At 45.1% G+C, this 14,905-nt stretch overlaps 1 protein-coding gene across 1 annotated transcript in view; it reads left to right on the top strand.

Annotated features, from left to right (window-relative positions):
* The window catches only part of LOC140390122 (uncharacterized), a 136,650-nt gene that overhangs the window by 65,038 nt on the left and 56,707 nt on the right, over positions 1-14,905 (top strand). The window lies entirely within an intron of this gene.

Here is a 14,905-nt window from a genome sequence, read left to right as displayed (position 1 = left end):
CCTGGTAAATGTGTGACAGATATTTCTAGTGTGGGAATAGCATTCTTGATCCTTGGAAGCTTCCAAACTGACGACTTCAGAGTGGAATGTGCAGGCTCGAATATTTTTGACAGCAGATCAAAAGAGGAATATCCAATGCATCCAATGCAACAAAGCTAACGAACAAAGAACAGTACAGCACAGGAACAGGCCGTTCCGCCCGCCAAGCCTGTGCTGATCATGATGTATATCTAAACTAACATTCTGCACTTCCAGGGTCCCTATCCCTCTAAATGTCACTGACGTAACTGCTTCCACCACCTCCTTCCCGCAGCGTGTTCTAGGCACTCACCAGCCCCGTGTAAAAAACTTGCCTTGCACACCTCCTCTAAACTTTGCCCCTCGCACCTTAAATCTATGTTCACTAGTGATTTACTTTTTCTCCCTGGGAAAAAGTGTCTGACTATCCACTCTGTCCATGCCACTCATAATTTTGTTAGCCTCCATATCCTTCTGGTAGCGTGGTGGCCAGAATTAAACACTATATTCCAAGTGTGGCCTAACTAAGGTTTCTATAGAGCTGCAGCATGACTTTCCAGTTTTTATACCCAATGCCCCAGCTGCATTGCCTCTGTGGTGGAATGTATTAGGGGTAGTATGGTACCCAGTGATGCCGAGAGGTTATTGGTGGACAGACACTGGGTCCTGATTGGATCTGCCGCCTGCTGGCTCCACCCAGTAAGGCGGAGTATAAGAACCCGGGTTCTCCCAGCAGCCACATTCTGTAACCGAGCTGCTGGGGAACAAGTCTGTGTAATAAAGCCATTGATTGATTTCATCTCTTCTCGCCTCATGAGTGATTGATTGTGCTACAGCCACTTTCAGTGATCTGTGGACCTGTACGCCCAGATCTCTCTGCCTGTTACTACTCCTAAGGGTTCTGCCATTTACTGCATAATTCCCACCTGTATTAGACCTTCCAAAATGCATTACCTCACATTTGTCCAGTTAAACTCCATCTGCCATCTCTCTGCCCAAGTCTCCAACCGATCTATATCCTGCTGCATCCTCTGACAATCCACTATCTGTAACTCCACCAATCTTTGTACCGTTCGCAAACTTACTAATCAGACTTGTTACATTGTCCTTCAAATCATTTATATATACTAGGAACAACAAAGGTAAGGTCTTGTACTGATCCCTGTGGAACACCACTAGTCACAGTCTTCCATTCAGAAAAGCATCCTTCTACCGCTATCTTCTATGACCAAGCCAATTCTATATCCATCTTGCCAGCTCACCTCCAATCCCGTATGACTTCACCTTTTGGACCAGTCTGCCATGATGTGCCTTCTGAAATGTTCTTGCAAGCCACTCACATCTCTTAAAACTGCTCAAAATTGTACAAAAAGGAATAAAAACGGACATATCACACCGTAATGTTCTATGTTCTATACCATCAAGACACTGGAAACGACAATCGCAAACTCAGCATTATCGACCTTTCAAAGTCCTCCTTACTAACATCTGGGGGCTGCTGCCAAAGTTGGGAGAGCTGTCCTAAAGACTAGTCAAGCAACAGTCTGATATAGTCACACTCACTGAATCATACTTTATAATGTCCCAGATCCCACCATCACCATCCCATTTGGGGCAGCATGGTAGCATTGTGGATAGCACAATTTCTTCACAGCTCCAGGATCCCAGGTTCGATTCCAGTTTGGGGCACTGTCTATGCGGAGTCTGCACATCCTCCCCGTGTGTGCGTGGGTTTCCTCCTGGTGCTCCGGTTTCCTCCCACAGTCCAACGATGTGCAGGTTAGGTGGATTGGCCATGATAAATTTCCCTTAGTGTCCAAAATTGCCCTTATTGTTGGGTGGGGTTACTGGGTTATGGGTGAGTGGAGGTGTTGAACTTGGGTAGGGTGCTCTTTCCAAGAGCCGGTGCAGACTCGATGGGCCGAATGGACTCCTTCTGCACTGTAAATTCTATGATAATCCCTGGCTATGTCCTGTCCCACCAACAGGACAGACCCACCCGAGGTGGCAGCGCAATGGTATACAGTCAGAAGGGAGAGGCAATTAGAGTTCTGAACATTAACTCTAGACCCCCTGTAGTCTCATGGCGTCAGATCAAACATGGAAACTTCCTGCTGACTGCCATCTACCACCCACTAGTAGCACCCTTCCTTCGCCCTCAGCTGATGAATCAGTACCCACTCCATGTTGAACACCATTTGGAAGAAGCACTGGTACTGGCAAGGGTGAAAAATGAACTCTGGATGGGGGATTTCAATGTCCATCACCAAGAGTGGCTCAGTAGTACCATGACTGACTGAGCTGGTTATGACCTAAAGGACAGAACTTCTAAACTGAGTCTGCATTAGCTGGTGAGGGAACCAAAAGAGGAAAAACATACTGAAAAAAATATTAATTTTATTCCAAACACAGTCAATGACATACGCATACAACAACCCAAGAAAAACATGATTGAGTTTGTCAATTTTCCCCCTTTTTCTTCCCTAAACTATCCTAACATCCCTCTCCCTCCCATTCCCCCCTCACCCCAACCCACTAGCGGCAAATCTTCAAACAAGGTCAGAGAAAGCCTCCACTATACAAAAACCCCCCCTCAGAACAAAGTTAATCTTCTCCAGACTTAAGAACTGATATAAATCCCCCAACAACACCGAGACACCCCGGCGTGCTGCTGACCTCCAGCACAATAAGCTTCGCTGCCGCGCAATCAGAGAGGCGATGGTCAAAACATCATCCCCCGTCCTGTCCAGCATTTTCAGCAAATCTGAAACCAAAAAAATCGCCACCAAAGGGCATGGTGATATCCTCACCCCCATTATCTCTGACAGGGTCTCGAAAACTGCTGCCTGGAAACCCCCCTACTTCATGCATCTTTAGAAAATATGAGCATGGTTCGCCGGCCCCCTCCCACATCTTTTGCATACATCCTCCAACTCTGGGAAAAAAACAAATCAATCCCGAGTCATATGGGCCCTATTAACCACCTTGAACTGTTTAAAGCTCATCGCAGCAGAGGGCAAAGTCAAATTGTCCAATGCATTATTTCACTTCTGGCCCCCCACCCAAGCTCAATCGCCAATTCCTCCTCCCATTTCTGCACTGGCACCTTCTCGGTCTCCACCAACCTCCCATAAATATCCCCAAACCGCCCCTCCCCCAGCTCATCTAGTATTAACTGAAAAGGAGAGAGAAGAAAGAAACAAAGAAAGAGATAGAGAGGAAACGGAAAAAGAGAGAGAGTTTGAACTTCATAAAATGGCTATGAAACATGAAAATCAGTTAAATTGGCAGACGCAAAGGGAAACATACAGTTGGATGATATTGATGAGGATAGTGAGACAGAGGTCATAGTGGAAGACGTGGTGGGGATCTATTTAAATATGTCCAAGCATTGCCAAGGTTTGACGAGAAGGAGGTAGAAGCCTTTTTCATTTCATTTGAGAAGGTAGCTAAACAAATGGAATGGCCAAAGGACATGTGGGTATTACTGATTCAAACAAAGCTGGTAGGTAGAGATAGTGAAGTGTTTGCATCACTACCGGAGGAGGTATCTGGAAAATATGAGGAGGTGAAAAAATCCATCTTAGGTGCATATGAGCTAGTGCCTGAAGCTTACAAAGGTTTAGAAATTTAAGAAAAGAATTTGGTCAAACATACATGGAGTTTGAAAGGCTCAAACAGAGTAATTTTGATAGGTGGATAAGGGCTTTGAAAATAGACCAAATGTATGAAGCTCTCAGAGAAATTATACTTTTGGAGGAGTTTAAAAATTCAATTCCTGATGTAGTGAGAACTCATGTGGAAGAGCAGAGGGTTAAAACTGCGAGATTAGCAGCAGAAATGGCAGACGATAAATCAAGGCTTGGTTTCTGAAATCAGTTTCAGCCGGTGATGGATAGAAACTGGGGACATGAGAAATACTCAAGTGGTAAAGGTAAAGGTGATCTGATGGGAGATAATAAAGAGAGTGTACCTCAGATTAAAAAAGAAATCCAAGAGGGTGGAAGAGAAATGAAAAGTTTCAAATGTTTTCACTATAATAAACTAGGCCATGTAAAGTCACAATGTTGGTGGTTGAAGAAACGCACTGGGAAGGCTGATGTGGTAAAACAGGATAACACAGGGTTTGTAGAGTGGTAAAGGAAAGCCCAAGGGAAGCGAAGGAGGTGCAAACAATTGTACAAGCTGTTCAATAAGTAATTGATAAGAATGTGCCAGATGTCTTTCAAGAATTTACTTGTGTGGGTAGTTTACTCATGTGTATCACAGGAGCAGATAAAGAAGTCACAATTTTAAGAGGTACAGGAGCTAGTCAATCTTTAATGGTAGGAGATGAGGAAGTATGTAGTTTGAGAAGAATGTTGCCAGAAAAGGTGGTAATATGTGGAATTCAGGGTGAGAGGAGTAGCGTTCTATTATATAAGGTAAGGTTGTAAAGTCCAGTGAAGAGTGGTGAAGTGGTAGTAGGAGTAATAGATAAACTATCTTGTCCAGGAATACAGTTTATCTTGGGTAATGATACAGCTGGATCGCAGGTGGGAGTGATGCCTACTGTGGTTGATTAGCCAGTGGAAAATCAGACAACTGAAGTGTTGAAGGATGAATATTCTGGGATTATTCCGGATTGTGTAGTAACAAGATCGCAAAGTCACAGGTTAAGACAAGAGGAGAAATCAAAGATTGAAGATGAAGTGGAAGTGCAATTATCAGAAACGATTTTTGATCAAATAGTTGAAAAAGAACAAGAACAGGTGGAGGATGAGGGGGATATTTTTAGTTCAGGAAAATTGGCAGAGTTACAACAGAAAGATGTAGAAATAAAGCGGATATATCAGAAAGCATGTATGGAAGGGGAATCTGAGAGTATACCAGAGTGTTATTGCCGTAAAAGTGATGTCTTGATGAGAAAATGGAGATCTGTACATATGCAGGCGGATGAAATGTGGGCAGAAGTTCATGAAGGTAACTTAACAATTCATCCCAATTTTTAAGAACATCCTAATTTTCCAATATGTCAAATTCACAGTCATCTGGATTTGGTTCGTCACTTTGAGTTAGAATCATTAAAACCTCCTTTTTCTCTCCTTCCCTTTCAAAGTACCTTTTAAGCATATTCACATGACACACTAGGGTGAGTCTTCCTTCTATCTGGTGTTTTTACCACATAATTCACCTCACTAATTTCCTTTCAATCTGACACGGTCCACAAAACCTAGCTTTTAAAGGCTCCCCTACCACTGGTAACAACACTAAAACTTTATCCTCACTGGCAAAACTACGAACTTTGGATTTCTTGTTCGCTACCCGTTTCATCACATTTTGTGCAACTTTCAAATGTTGTCTAGCCAATTCACCTGCTCTATTTAATCGTTCCCTAAAATTTGACACGTAATCCAATAGTGTAATTTCCGATTTCTCACCTACCAATTTTTCTTTAATCAATTTTTCTTTAATCAATTTAAGTGGTCCTCTTACCTCATGACCAAAAATTAGTTCAAAAGGACTAAATTGGTTGACTCATTAGGAGCATCCCTAATTGCAAACAGTACGAATGGAATTCCTTTATCCCAATCCTCTAGATAATCTTGACAATAAGCCCTCAACATTGTCTTTAATGTCTGATGCCACCTTTCTAACGCTCCCTGCGATTCTGGATGGTACGCAGTTGATTTAAATTGTTTCATTCCTAAGCTATCCATAACTTCTTTCCAGAGGGAAAACAAACTGACCTGAAAGAGTTATTGATATCACATGGGCAAGTTTGTAGAGATAAATTGGGACGTACTAAAATGGGTATGCATGATGTAGATGTGGGAAATGCTGTTCCTATCAAACAACATCCATATAGACTTAATCCTTTAAAATTGGCACAGGTTAACAAAGAGATTGAGAGTATGCTTAAAAATGGCATAATTGAAGTGGGTTGCAGCCAATGTAGCTCACGCATTGTGATGGTACCTAAACCAGACGGTACCCAACGGTTGTGTGTGGACTATAGAAAGGTGAATGCAGTTACAAGAACAGCCTCTTATCCTATCCCACGTTTGGAGGATTGCATTGAGAAAGTGGGACAATACGGTTTTATTTCCGAATTGGATTTACTTAAAGGTTACCTTTATCCGAAAGGGCGAAGGAGATTTCAGCTTTTGTGACTCCAGATGATATATACCAATTCAAAGTTATGCCATTTGGCATAAAAAACATCCCAGCCACATTTCAACGGTTAACTAATACAGTCGTTCAGGATTACCCAATTGTGCGGTATATATCGACGATCTAGTATTTTTCAGCCAGACATGGAAAGAACATTTAAAACATCTTATGGAGTTATTCGATCGACTTCAGGAGGCTGGTTTGGTGATAAACCTAGCCAAAAGTGAATTTGGAAAAGCCCAAGTCACTTTCCTTGGCCATACAATTGGACAGGGTCGAAATGAAAAAAATGAAAATCGCTTATTGTCACAAGTAGGCTTCAATGAAGTTACTGTGAAAAGCCCGTAGTCGCCACATTCCGGCGCCTGTTCGGGGAGGCTGGTACGGGAATCAAACCATGCTGCTGGCCTGCCTTGGTCTGCTTTAAAAGCCAGCTATTTAACCTAGTGTGCTAAACCAGCCCCTTCGATTGGTCCCACGGGATGTGAAAACGAAAGTTATTGGGGAGTTTCCGATACCCTCGACACGACGTGAAATAATTTGATTTCTTGGCATGAGTGGATTTGATCGAACATTTGTGCAAGAGTTTTGGAGTGTGATTGCTCCACTGATGGACTTGCTGGAGAAACGTAAAAAAATTTCAATGGACAGCGGAGTTTCAACATGCATTTGACTGCCTGAAAGCTGTGGTAACCGATGCTCCTGTATTGGGGAATTGCAAGGGACTCTGTCATCAGATTGAACTGAAGTATCTAACTTTAAAGAGAAATGTCGAGACGTAGAGGAATGGATCGATCGTGCAGAGCCTTTCTTGTTCAAAGAGACTGTCAATCGAGAAGGATTTTGGTTGGAGGAAGAAGAACAGGAAAAAAAAGGACTATATTATTACACCTGTTGCGGTTGTTTTTTTTGAACTGGTAAAGTGTTTTTACTGTGTGCATTTCTTAATTGATGGTGCAAAGGTGAAAAATGAAACCATCTTGAAGTTGATGGGGTTTTTTTTTTCTTGGGGGGGGGGGGAGATGTCATGTGAGAGTACCTTTAAGAAATGGATGTTTAAGCAATGTACCTTTAAAAAAAAGGAGCTGATCATATTACTGAAGTGATATCAGAGGGTGGGAGGAGCTGAGCTCACTTCTGCTTTTTGAGTTCAGTTTGAGAATACAGCGGGGAGTGTCTGTGTGTTTTGCTGTGAGCTGCATGAAGAAACACAGAGCTGGTCTGTTGATTTCTGCAATCCAAAGACTATAAATATATTGAATGTAACCTAACGTGCTCCTATTTTTGAAGGTTTGAAGTCTTTTGGATGTAAAGGAACAGTTTGAAGGATTATTTAGTGTTGTAGTTTTTTGGGGTTATCTTTGAAGTAATGGGTGTTAAGATATTCAATGTTTGTTTTTAAAGGTTAACTTGAGTTCATAGAATAAACATTGATTTGCTTTAAAAACCACTTGTCCATTTATGCTGTGTCACACCTGGAGAGTACGCCGTGTGCTTCCCACACCATAATCTATTAAAAATTGTGGGTCGGTTGTTGCTCGTTTTAGCCTTAGTTTATTTGCTCTAATTCTGTCACCTTTGCTCTTGAGTCTGTATCTTTCTAATACCGCCACGTGGTTCAAGTCCGAGTAATAATTAATAATCCAACACACCGCTTAGTAAGAGTTAAATCAACGCTCATTTATTATATACAGCAATTAATACTTATACATTAATTCTACCTCTAAGCTACTTCCTACAACTAACAGGCCAATACTTAACTTTGGAAATGACCCACCAGGTCAGGGAAACAAATGGCCTTTCGAATGGGTTCTGAGCCTGCGGGAATCAAAGGCTGGTACAGGTCGATAGTCAGGAGTGTCTATCTGGTAGCGATCGTTGGAGTAAAACTTACGTTCTCTTGCAGAAGGGTCTCGAAGGGTGCGGAGAGGAGAAGAAGGGTGCAGCCGGGAGGAGAAGAAGTGTGTGGAGAGGATAAGAAGACTCGATTTGAACTTGGCCCCTATTCTTATAGTCCCCAGAGGCTTCCCGCCTCTTGGGGCGGACCTTGTACCTGGTTCCAACTGATTGGACTTGGTCCCAGTCACTTGGTTCGATATTCTCCAATGCTGGAGCGATTCCTTGATCGAGGGGTGGTCGTTTACCTCTCTTTGTGTCATCTCCTGCTGGAGCCGAAAGGTCTGGGTTGGCTTTGTGTGTCTATTTTGCATCAATTGTTCCCGGGGATTGCTGATTAATATGCAGATGGCTGGGGTGTTGTTATGTTGATGGCTGCAGGTATCGACTCGGTCTGGCTTCCCCAGAGGCGAATTACACTGTTTTACCTGCAGCTGTCTGGTTGAGTCCTGTTGGCTGATTTTCCCATCAGCCTCTTCCGTTCGCCATTTTAAATCGGGGTTTGGACATTATAATCGGGAGTCAGCCATTTTACGTGGCTACACGGTTGAACTCCATGAAACACTTTGGGTTTCTGTAAACCCGGACCCATAACATAACAATTTATCTAACAGCATGTGTTTTGACAGCTGAGGGAATGGGGGCAGCTCCGACCATGCAAAGCCTGGACCTGAAAGTATCTAAATTCACTCTCCCTTGGCAATTCAAATTTCTCCTTCAATTCCGCTAGCCTCTCAAAACTCCCCTCTACGAACAGGTTCCTAACCCGTATATCATTCCTTGTACCAACTTCCGCACATTGCATTCATCCCTACTGGTATAAACCTGTGGTTCCCACATATTGAGGCCAATAACGACATATATCCTATGTTAAAGCGCCGCCTCTACTGATTTCTTATTTTGAGACCACGTAACAATGGGACGACTAGTGCACCTACCTGAAGAGATTGCGAGCGGGGCCGTCGCCAGGGCACTCAAGATCATCCCTACACGAGGCCTTCTCCACCTGCACCCATTCTGACCCCCCTCCTCTATATTAAAGTACCGCCTCAACTGATTCAAAATTTTGAGACAACACAACAACGGGATTACTAGTGTACCTACCCGGAGAAAACGTGAGCCGGGCCATCTCCAGTGCCCTCAGGCTCATCCCCACACGAGGCCTCCTCCACTTGCACCCATTCTGATTCGCCGCTCTCCCCACCAATGTCTTCCCTTCTCCAAGTTTGCCGTCCAATAATAATACCACAGGTAATACAGGTTTGGAGCACGCCCCCCACCCTCCCCGCCGCGCTCTCTGCAAAAAGGTCCTCCGAATCCTAAGCATTTTGCTTCCTCAAACAAATTCAGAAATTAACTTGTCCACGCTCCGGAAAAATGCCTTAGGTAGGATATTGGAATTATTGGAAAGGACCGAAAAAGAAACAATAGCCTCGACAAAACATTCATTTTCACGGTCTGCACACTCTCCTACATTGTGGCCCAGTCATGGGCAACCTGAATACCCAGATACTGAAACCTTGTCCTGACCACCTAGAACTCTCAAATCCCCATTCCTCCCCCCAACATTCACCGGGAATACTTAATTTTTCTCCATGTTCCATTTGTACCCAGAAACGCACCACATTTCCCCAGTAGGTCCACAACACGGTAGGTCCACAACACACAATAGGGGGCAGCATGGTAGCACAGTGGGTAGCACTGTTGCTTCACAGCTCCAGGGTCCCAAGTTCGATTCCCATCTTGGGTCACTGACTGTGTGGAGTCTGCACGTTCTCCCCGTGTCTGTGTGGCTTTCCTTCGGGTGCTCCGGTTTCCTCCCACAAGTCCCAAAGACATGCTGTTAGGTGAATTGGATATTCTGAATTCTCCCTCTGTGCACCCGAACACGTGCCGGAATGTGGCGACTGGGGGCTTTTCACAGTAACTTCATTGCAGTGTTAAAATGTAAGCCTACTTGTGACAATAAAGATTATTATTATCTTCCCCACACACCCCAGCGGGTTTTTAGGGTTATAACAAATCATCCGCATATAATGACATCCTGTGCTCCCTAAATCCCCTCACAATGCCTTCCCAATTTCTTGATGCTTGCAGCACAATCGCAAGAGTTCAATAGCCAATGCGAACAATAACGGGGACGGAGGGCATCCCTGCCCTGTTCCCCTTTATGACCTGAAATATCCAAAATTTATCACGTTCATCCTCACACTCGCCGTGGGGGATGCATGCAACAATCACAACCATGAAATGTCAACCCAAACCGAAACCCCCTCAGGACCTCAAACAGGCACCACCATTCCACCCAGGCAAAGGCCTTCTTCACATCCATTCAAATGATAACCTCCGGCATTCTACTCTGTAAAGGGGTCAATACCACATTCAACAGCCTCCTGATATTACTTGACAACTTCTGCCCCTTAACAAACTCCGGTCCTCCGAGACCACCTCTGGTACATATCCTTCCAACCATCTCGCTAAAATCTTGGCCAGTACCTTCACATCTGTATTTACTAGCGAGATGAGCCTATAAGACCCATGCTGAATCGGGTCATTCTTCTTCTTTGGGATCAATGAAAGAGAAGCTTGCACCATTGTGGCCAACAACTCCTCCTTCGTCAATGACTCATCATACATATCCAGGAGATGGGGTGCCAACTCTGCCAAAATCTGCTTATAAAATTCAAACGGAAAGCCATCCAGCCCTTGTGTTGTCCTTGATTGCATCAACTCAACACACTCCATTATCTCCTGCAACCCCAATGATGGCTCCAATCCATCTCTTCCCATTCTCCACCTTCACCAACCCATCTGGAAATTCGCCCCCCCCCTCTCAAATCTATACAGATCCCAATAGAAGGCCTCAAATGTCTCTGATTTCTTTTCTGGTGTCGTCACTACTTGTGCAATTTCACAAGCAGCTGCCTGCTGCCTCTACTGATGGGCTAGCAGGCAACGTGCTTTCTCCCCAAACTCATACTGACAACTCTTACCCCGATCGGCGAAGCTGACCCACTGCCTTCCCTATTGTCAACCGGACAAACTGCCTTTGCAGTTTCTTCCTTTCTACCAACAGCTCCTTAGTCGGGGGCCCGAGTCCTGATGGTCCACCTCTACAATAACCTCCACCAAACCTAGCCTCTCCACTCTCTCGACCTTATCCCTATGGGCCTTGTAAGAAATAACATACCCCCGGACCACCGCCTTCAATGGCTCCAGAATGTGGAGGCGGAAACTTTCCTGTTTTGATTAGCTTCATGTAATTCCTGATCATCAAAGCCACCTTCTCGCAGAGTTTTTTTATCTGCCAGGAGGGTCAAATCTAACCTCCCGACTGGTCTCTGTGCCCATCATGTTTCGAATCTCATATCCACATATTGCATGGTCCGAAATTACTATCCCTGCGTATTCTGCCCCATGACCCGACAGCACCGTCTTCCCCATCAGAAAATCAGTAGGGGAGTATACCCGATGCACATGGGACAAGAAGGAGTACTCCCTTCTCTCCCGGATGCTTGAAGCTCCACGGATCCACCCCCATCAATACCCCCAGTTCCTTTGCAGTTACCTGACCATTGACCTGGGGCTAGACCTATCGACCCGAGGGTCCAATACACAATTAATATCGCCCCACCGTGCACCCCCCCCCCCCCAATAATCAACTGATTGGAATCCAAGATGGACACCATCCACTTTGTTACAAAATCCACATTGTCCCAATTAGGCGTATATATATTCACAAACTACCCCCACCCCCACCAGTCCTGTATCTCACAAGCCATCGCAAATGCCACCTTTTTTACTCAATAGGATTCTAACCCCCTCGACGTGGGAGTCAAAACCCAAATGGAACGTCTGCCCCAGCCATCCCATCCTGAACTGCATCTGGTCCTTCACCTGTAAATGTGTCTCCTGAAGGAAAACCATATCAAGCTTTGCGCAGGTGAAAGAGACACATCCAGAGTGGGAATTGGAACTTGGTAATTTGGTGCAGTGAGGTAATTCGGAGCAGAGTGGGAGACGGTGCTTTTCGCTTACTGTTTTGTTCTCTTTCTTCTGGCCTGTAACTGTTAATCTGCAGGGAGAGAACCAGAGAGCATCCTGGGAAGGTGAGGTATTTTTATTACGTTTTCAAATTGTGTGTGTGGGGTGGGGGGACTAAGTGACATCACAGTAAAGCTGTGACCTGATTGGCTGGTTGGGAATCTGTTAAATTTGAAAAAAATAATAATATTGCAAATAAATCTAATTGATTAACTAGATAGTGGAGTAACTAAACCTGAGGGCAGAGATCGGTATTTAGCATTTAATATTACAGTAAAAATCATCTAGCGTCAGGGCCACAGAGTTAATTGTCACAACCAAACAATAATTTGAGTGTTTATTTTAAATTAATTAGTGCTTAAATGTCACTCAGCGGGGTGCAGTGCTCCAACTGTGAGATGTGGCAGATCTGTGACGCTTCCAGCGTTCCGGTCGACTACATCTGCAGCAAGTGTAACCAATGGCAGCTCCTCACAGACCACGTGGTTCGGTTGGAGCAGCAATTGGATGCACTCAGGAGCATGCAGATGGCGGAAAGTATCATATACAGGAGTTATGGAGATGAAAAATGAAATGAAAATCGCTTATTGTCACAAGTAGGCTTCAATGAAGTTACTGTGAAAAGCCCCTAGTCGCCACATTCCGGCACCTATTCAGGGAGGCTGTTACGGGAATTGAACCGTGCTGCTGGCCTGCCTTGATCTGCTTTCAAAGCCAGCGATTTAGCCCAGTGTGCTAAACAGATGTGGTCACACCCAAGGTGCAGGCAGAGAGATGGGTGACCAGCAGAAGGGGCAGGCAGTCAGTGCAGGAATCCCTGTGGTTGTCCCCCTCTCGAACAGGTATACCGCTTTGGATACTGTTGGGGGGAATAGCCTATCAGGGGAAAATAGCAGCAGCCAGAGCAGTGGCAACACGGCTGGCTCTGATGTTCAGCAGGGCGAGTCAAAGCGCAGAAGAGCAATAGTCATAGGGGACTCTATAGTCAGGGGCACAGGTAGGCGCTTCTGTGGACGTGAAAGAGTCCCAGGATGGTATGTTGCCTCCCAGGGTCCAGGATGTCTCCGAACGGGTAGCGGGCATCCTGAAGGGGGAAGGCAAACAGGCGTTGTACCTATTGGTACTAACGACATAGGCAGGAAGGGGCATGAGGTCCTGTAGCAGGAGTTCAGAGAGCTAGGCAGAAAGTTAAAAGACAGGACCTCGAGGGTTGTAATCTCAGGATTACTCCCTGTGCCGCGTGCCAGTGAGGCTAAAAATAGGAAGATAGAGCAGCTAAACACGTGGCTAAACAGTTGGTGTAGGAGGGAGGGTTTCCGTTATCTGGATCACTGGGAGCTCCTCCGGGGCAGGTGTGGCCTGTATAAGAAGGACGGGTTGCATCTAAACTGGAGGGGCATAAAAATCCTGTCTGTGAGGTTTGCTAGTGTCACATGGGAGGGTTTAAACTAGTATGGCAGGGGGTGGGTACCGGAGCAATAGGTCAGAATGTGAAAGGATTGAGGATTTAGATGTTTCAGGCAGGATAGAGGGGGATATAAAAGGGGTGGAGGAGTTGCACTACTGGTTAGGGAGAATATCACAGCTGTCCTGCGGAGGACACTACAGAGGGCAGCGAGGCTATATGGGCAGAGATCAGGAATAAGAAGGGTGCAGTCACAATGTTGGGGGTTTACTCCAGGCCACCCAACAGCCAGCGGGAGATAGAGGAGGAGATAGGTAGACAGATTTTGGAAAGGAGTAAAAGCAACAGGGTTGTTGTGATGGGAGACGTTAACCCCCAATATTGACTGGGACTCACTTAGTGCTAGGGGCTTGCACGGGGCAGAGTTTGTAAGGAGCATCCAGGAGGGCTTCTTAAAACAATATGTAGATAGTCCAACTAGGGAAGGGGCTATACTGGACCTGGTATTGGGGAATGAGCCCAGCCAGGTGGTAGATGTTTCAGTAGGGGAGCATTTCGGGTACAGTGACCACAATTCAGTAAGTTTTAAAGTGCTGGTGGACAAGGATAAGAGTGGTCCTAGGGTGAATGTGCTAAATTGGGGGAAGGCTAATTATAACAACTGAAGAACCTAGATTGGGGCAGATGTTTGAGGGTAAATCAACATCTGACATGTGTGAGGCTTTCAAATGTCCATTGAAAGGAATTCAGGACCGGCATGTTCCTGTGTGGAAAAAGGATAAATATGGCAAATTTCGGGAACCTTGGATATCAAGAGATATTGTAGGCCTCGTCAAAAAGAAAAAGGAGGCATTTGTCAGGGCTAGAAGGCTGGGAACAGACAAAGCCTGTGTGGAATATAAGGAATGTAGGAAGGAACTAGCAAGGAGTAAGGAGGGCTAAAAGGGGTCACGAAAAGTCATTGGCAAATAGGGTTAAGGAAAATCCGAAGGCTTTTTACACGTACATAAAAAGCAAGAGGGTAGCCAGAGAAAGGGTTGGCCCACTGAAGGACAGGCAAGGGAATCTAAGTGCGGAGCAGAAGAAATGGACGAGGTGCTAAATGAATACTTTGCCTCAGTGTTCACCAAAGAGAAGGAATTGTTGGATGTTGAGTCTAGAGAAGAGTGTGTCGATAGCCTGCACTTCAAAACATTTAGGTACATGAACACTTGGGGCAGTTGAACCAGACCATTAAACCTTGCACATTCCATGTTACTATCCTCATCAGGGGTTTGTAACTACCCCGCTCCCAACATCTAAGGTCCGCAATCCTCACCTAGCACAATCCCGCCCAACCATTCGGCGCCATTCAAACTTGGGCCCACCCAAAATGGCCATCAAAATGAC

This window comes from Scyliorhinus torazame, chromosome 14, assembly GCF_047496885.1.
Source record: "Scyliorhinus torazame isolate Kashiwa2021f chromosome 14, sScyTor2.1, whole genome shotgun sequence".
In the NCBI taxonomy this organism is placed as follows: domain Eukaryota; kingdom Metazoa; phylum Chordata; class Chondrichthyes; order Carcharhiniformes; family Scyliorhinidae; genus Scyliorhinus; species Scyliorhinus torazame.
Note: the sequence above shows the minus strand (reverse complement) of the source record. Positions and strands in the feature narration are given on the sequence as shown.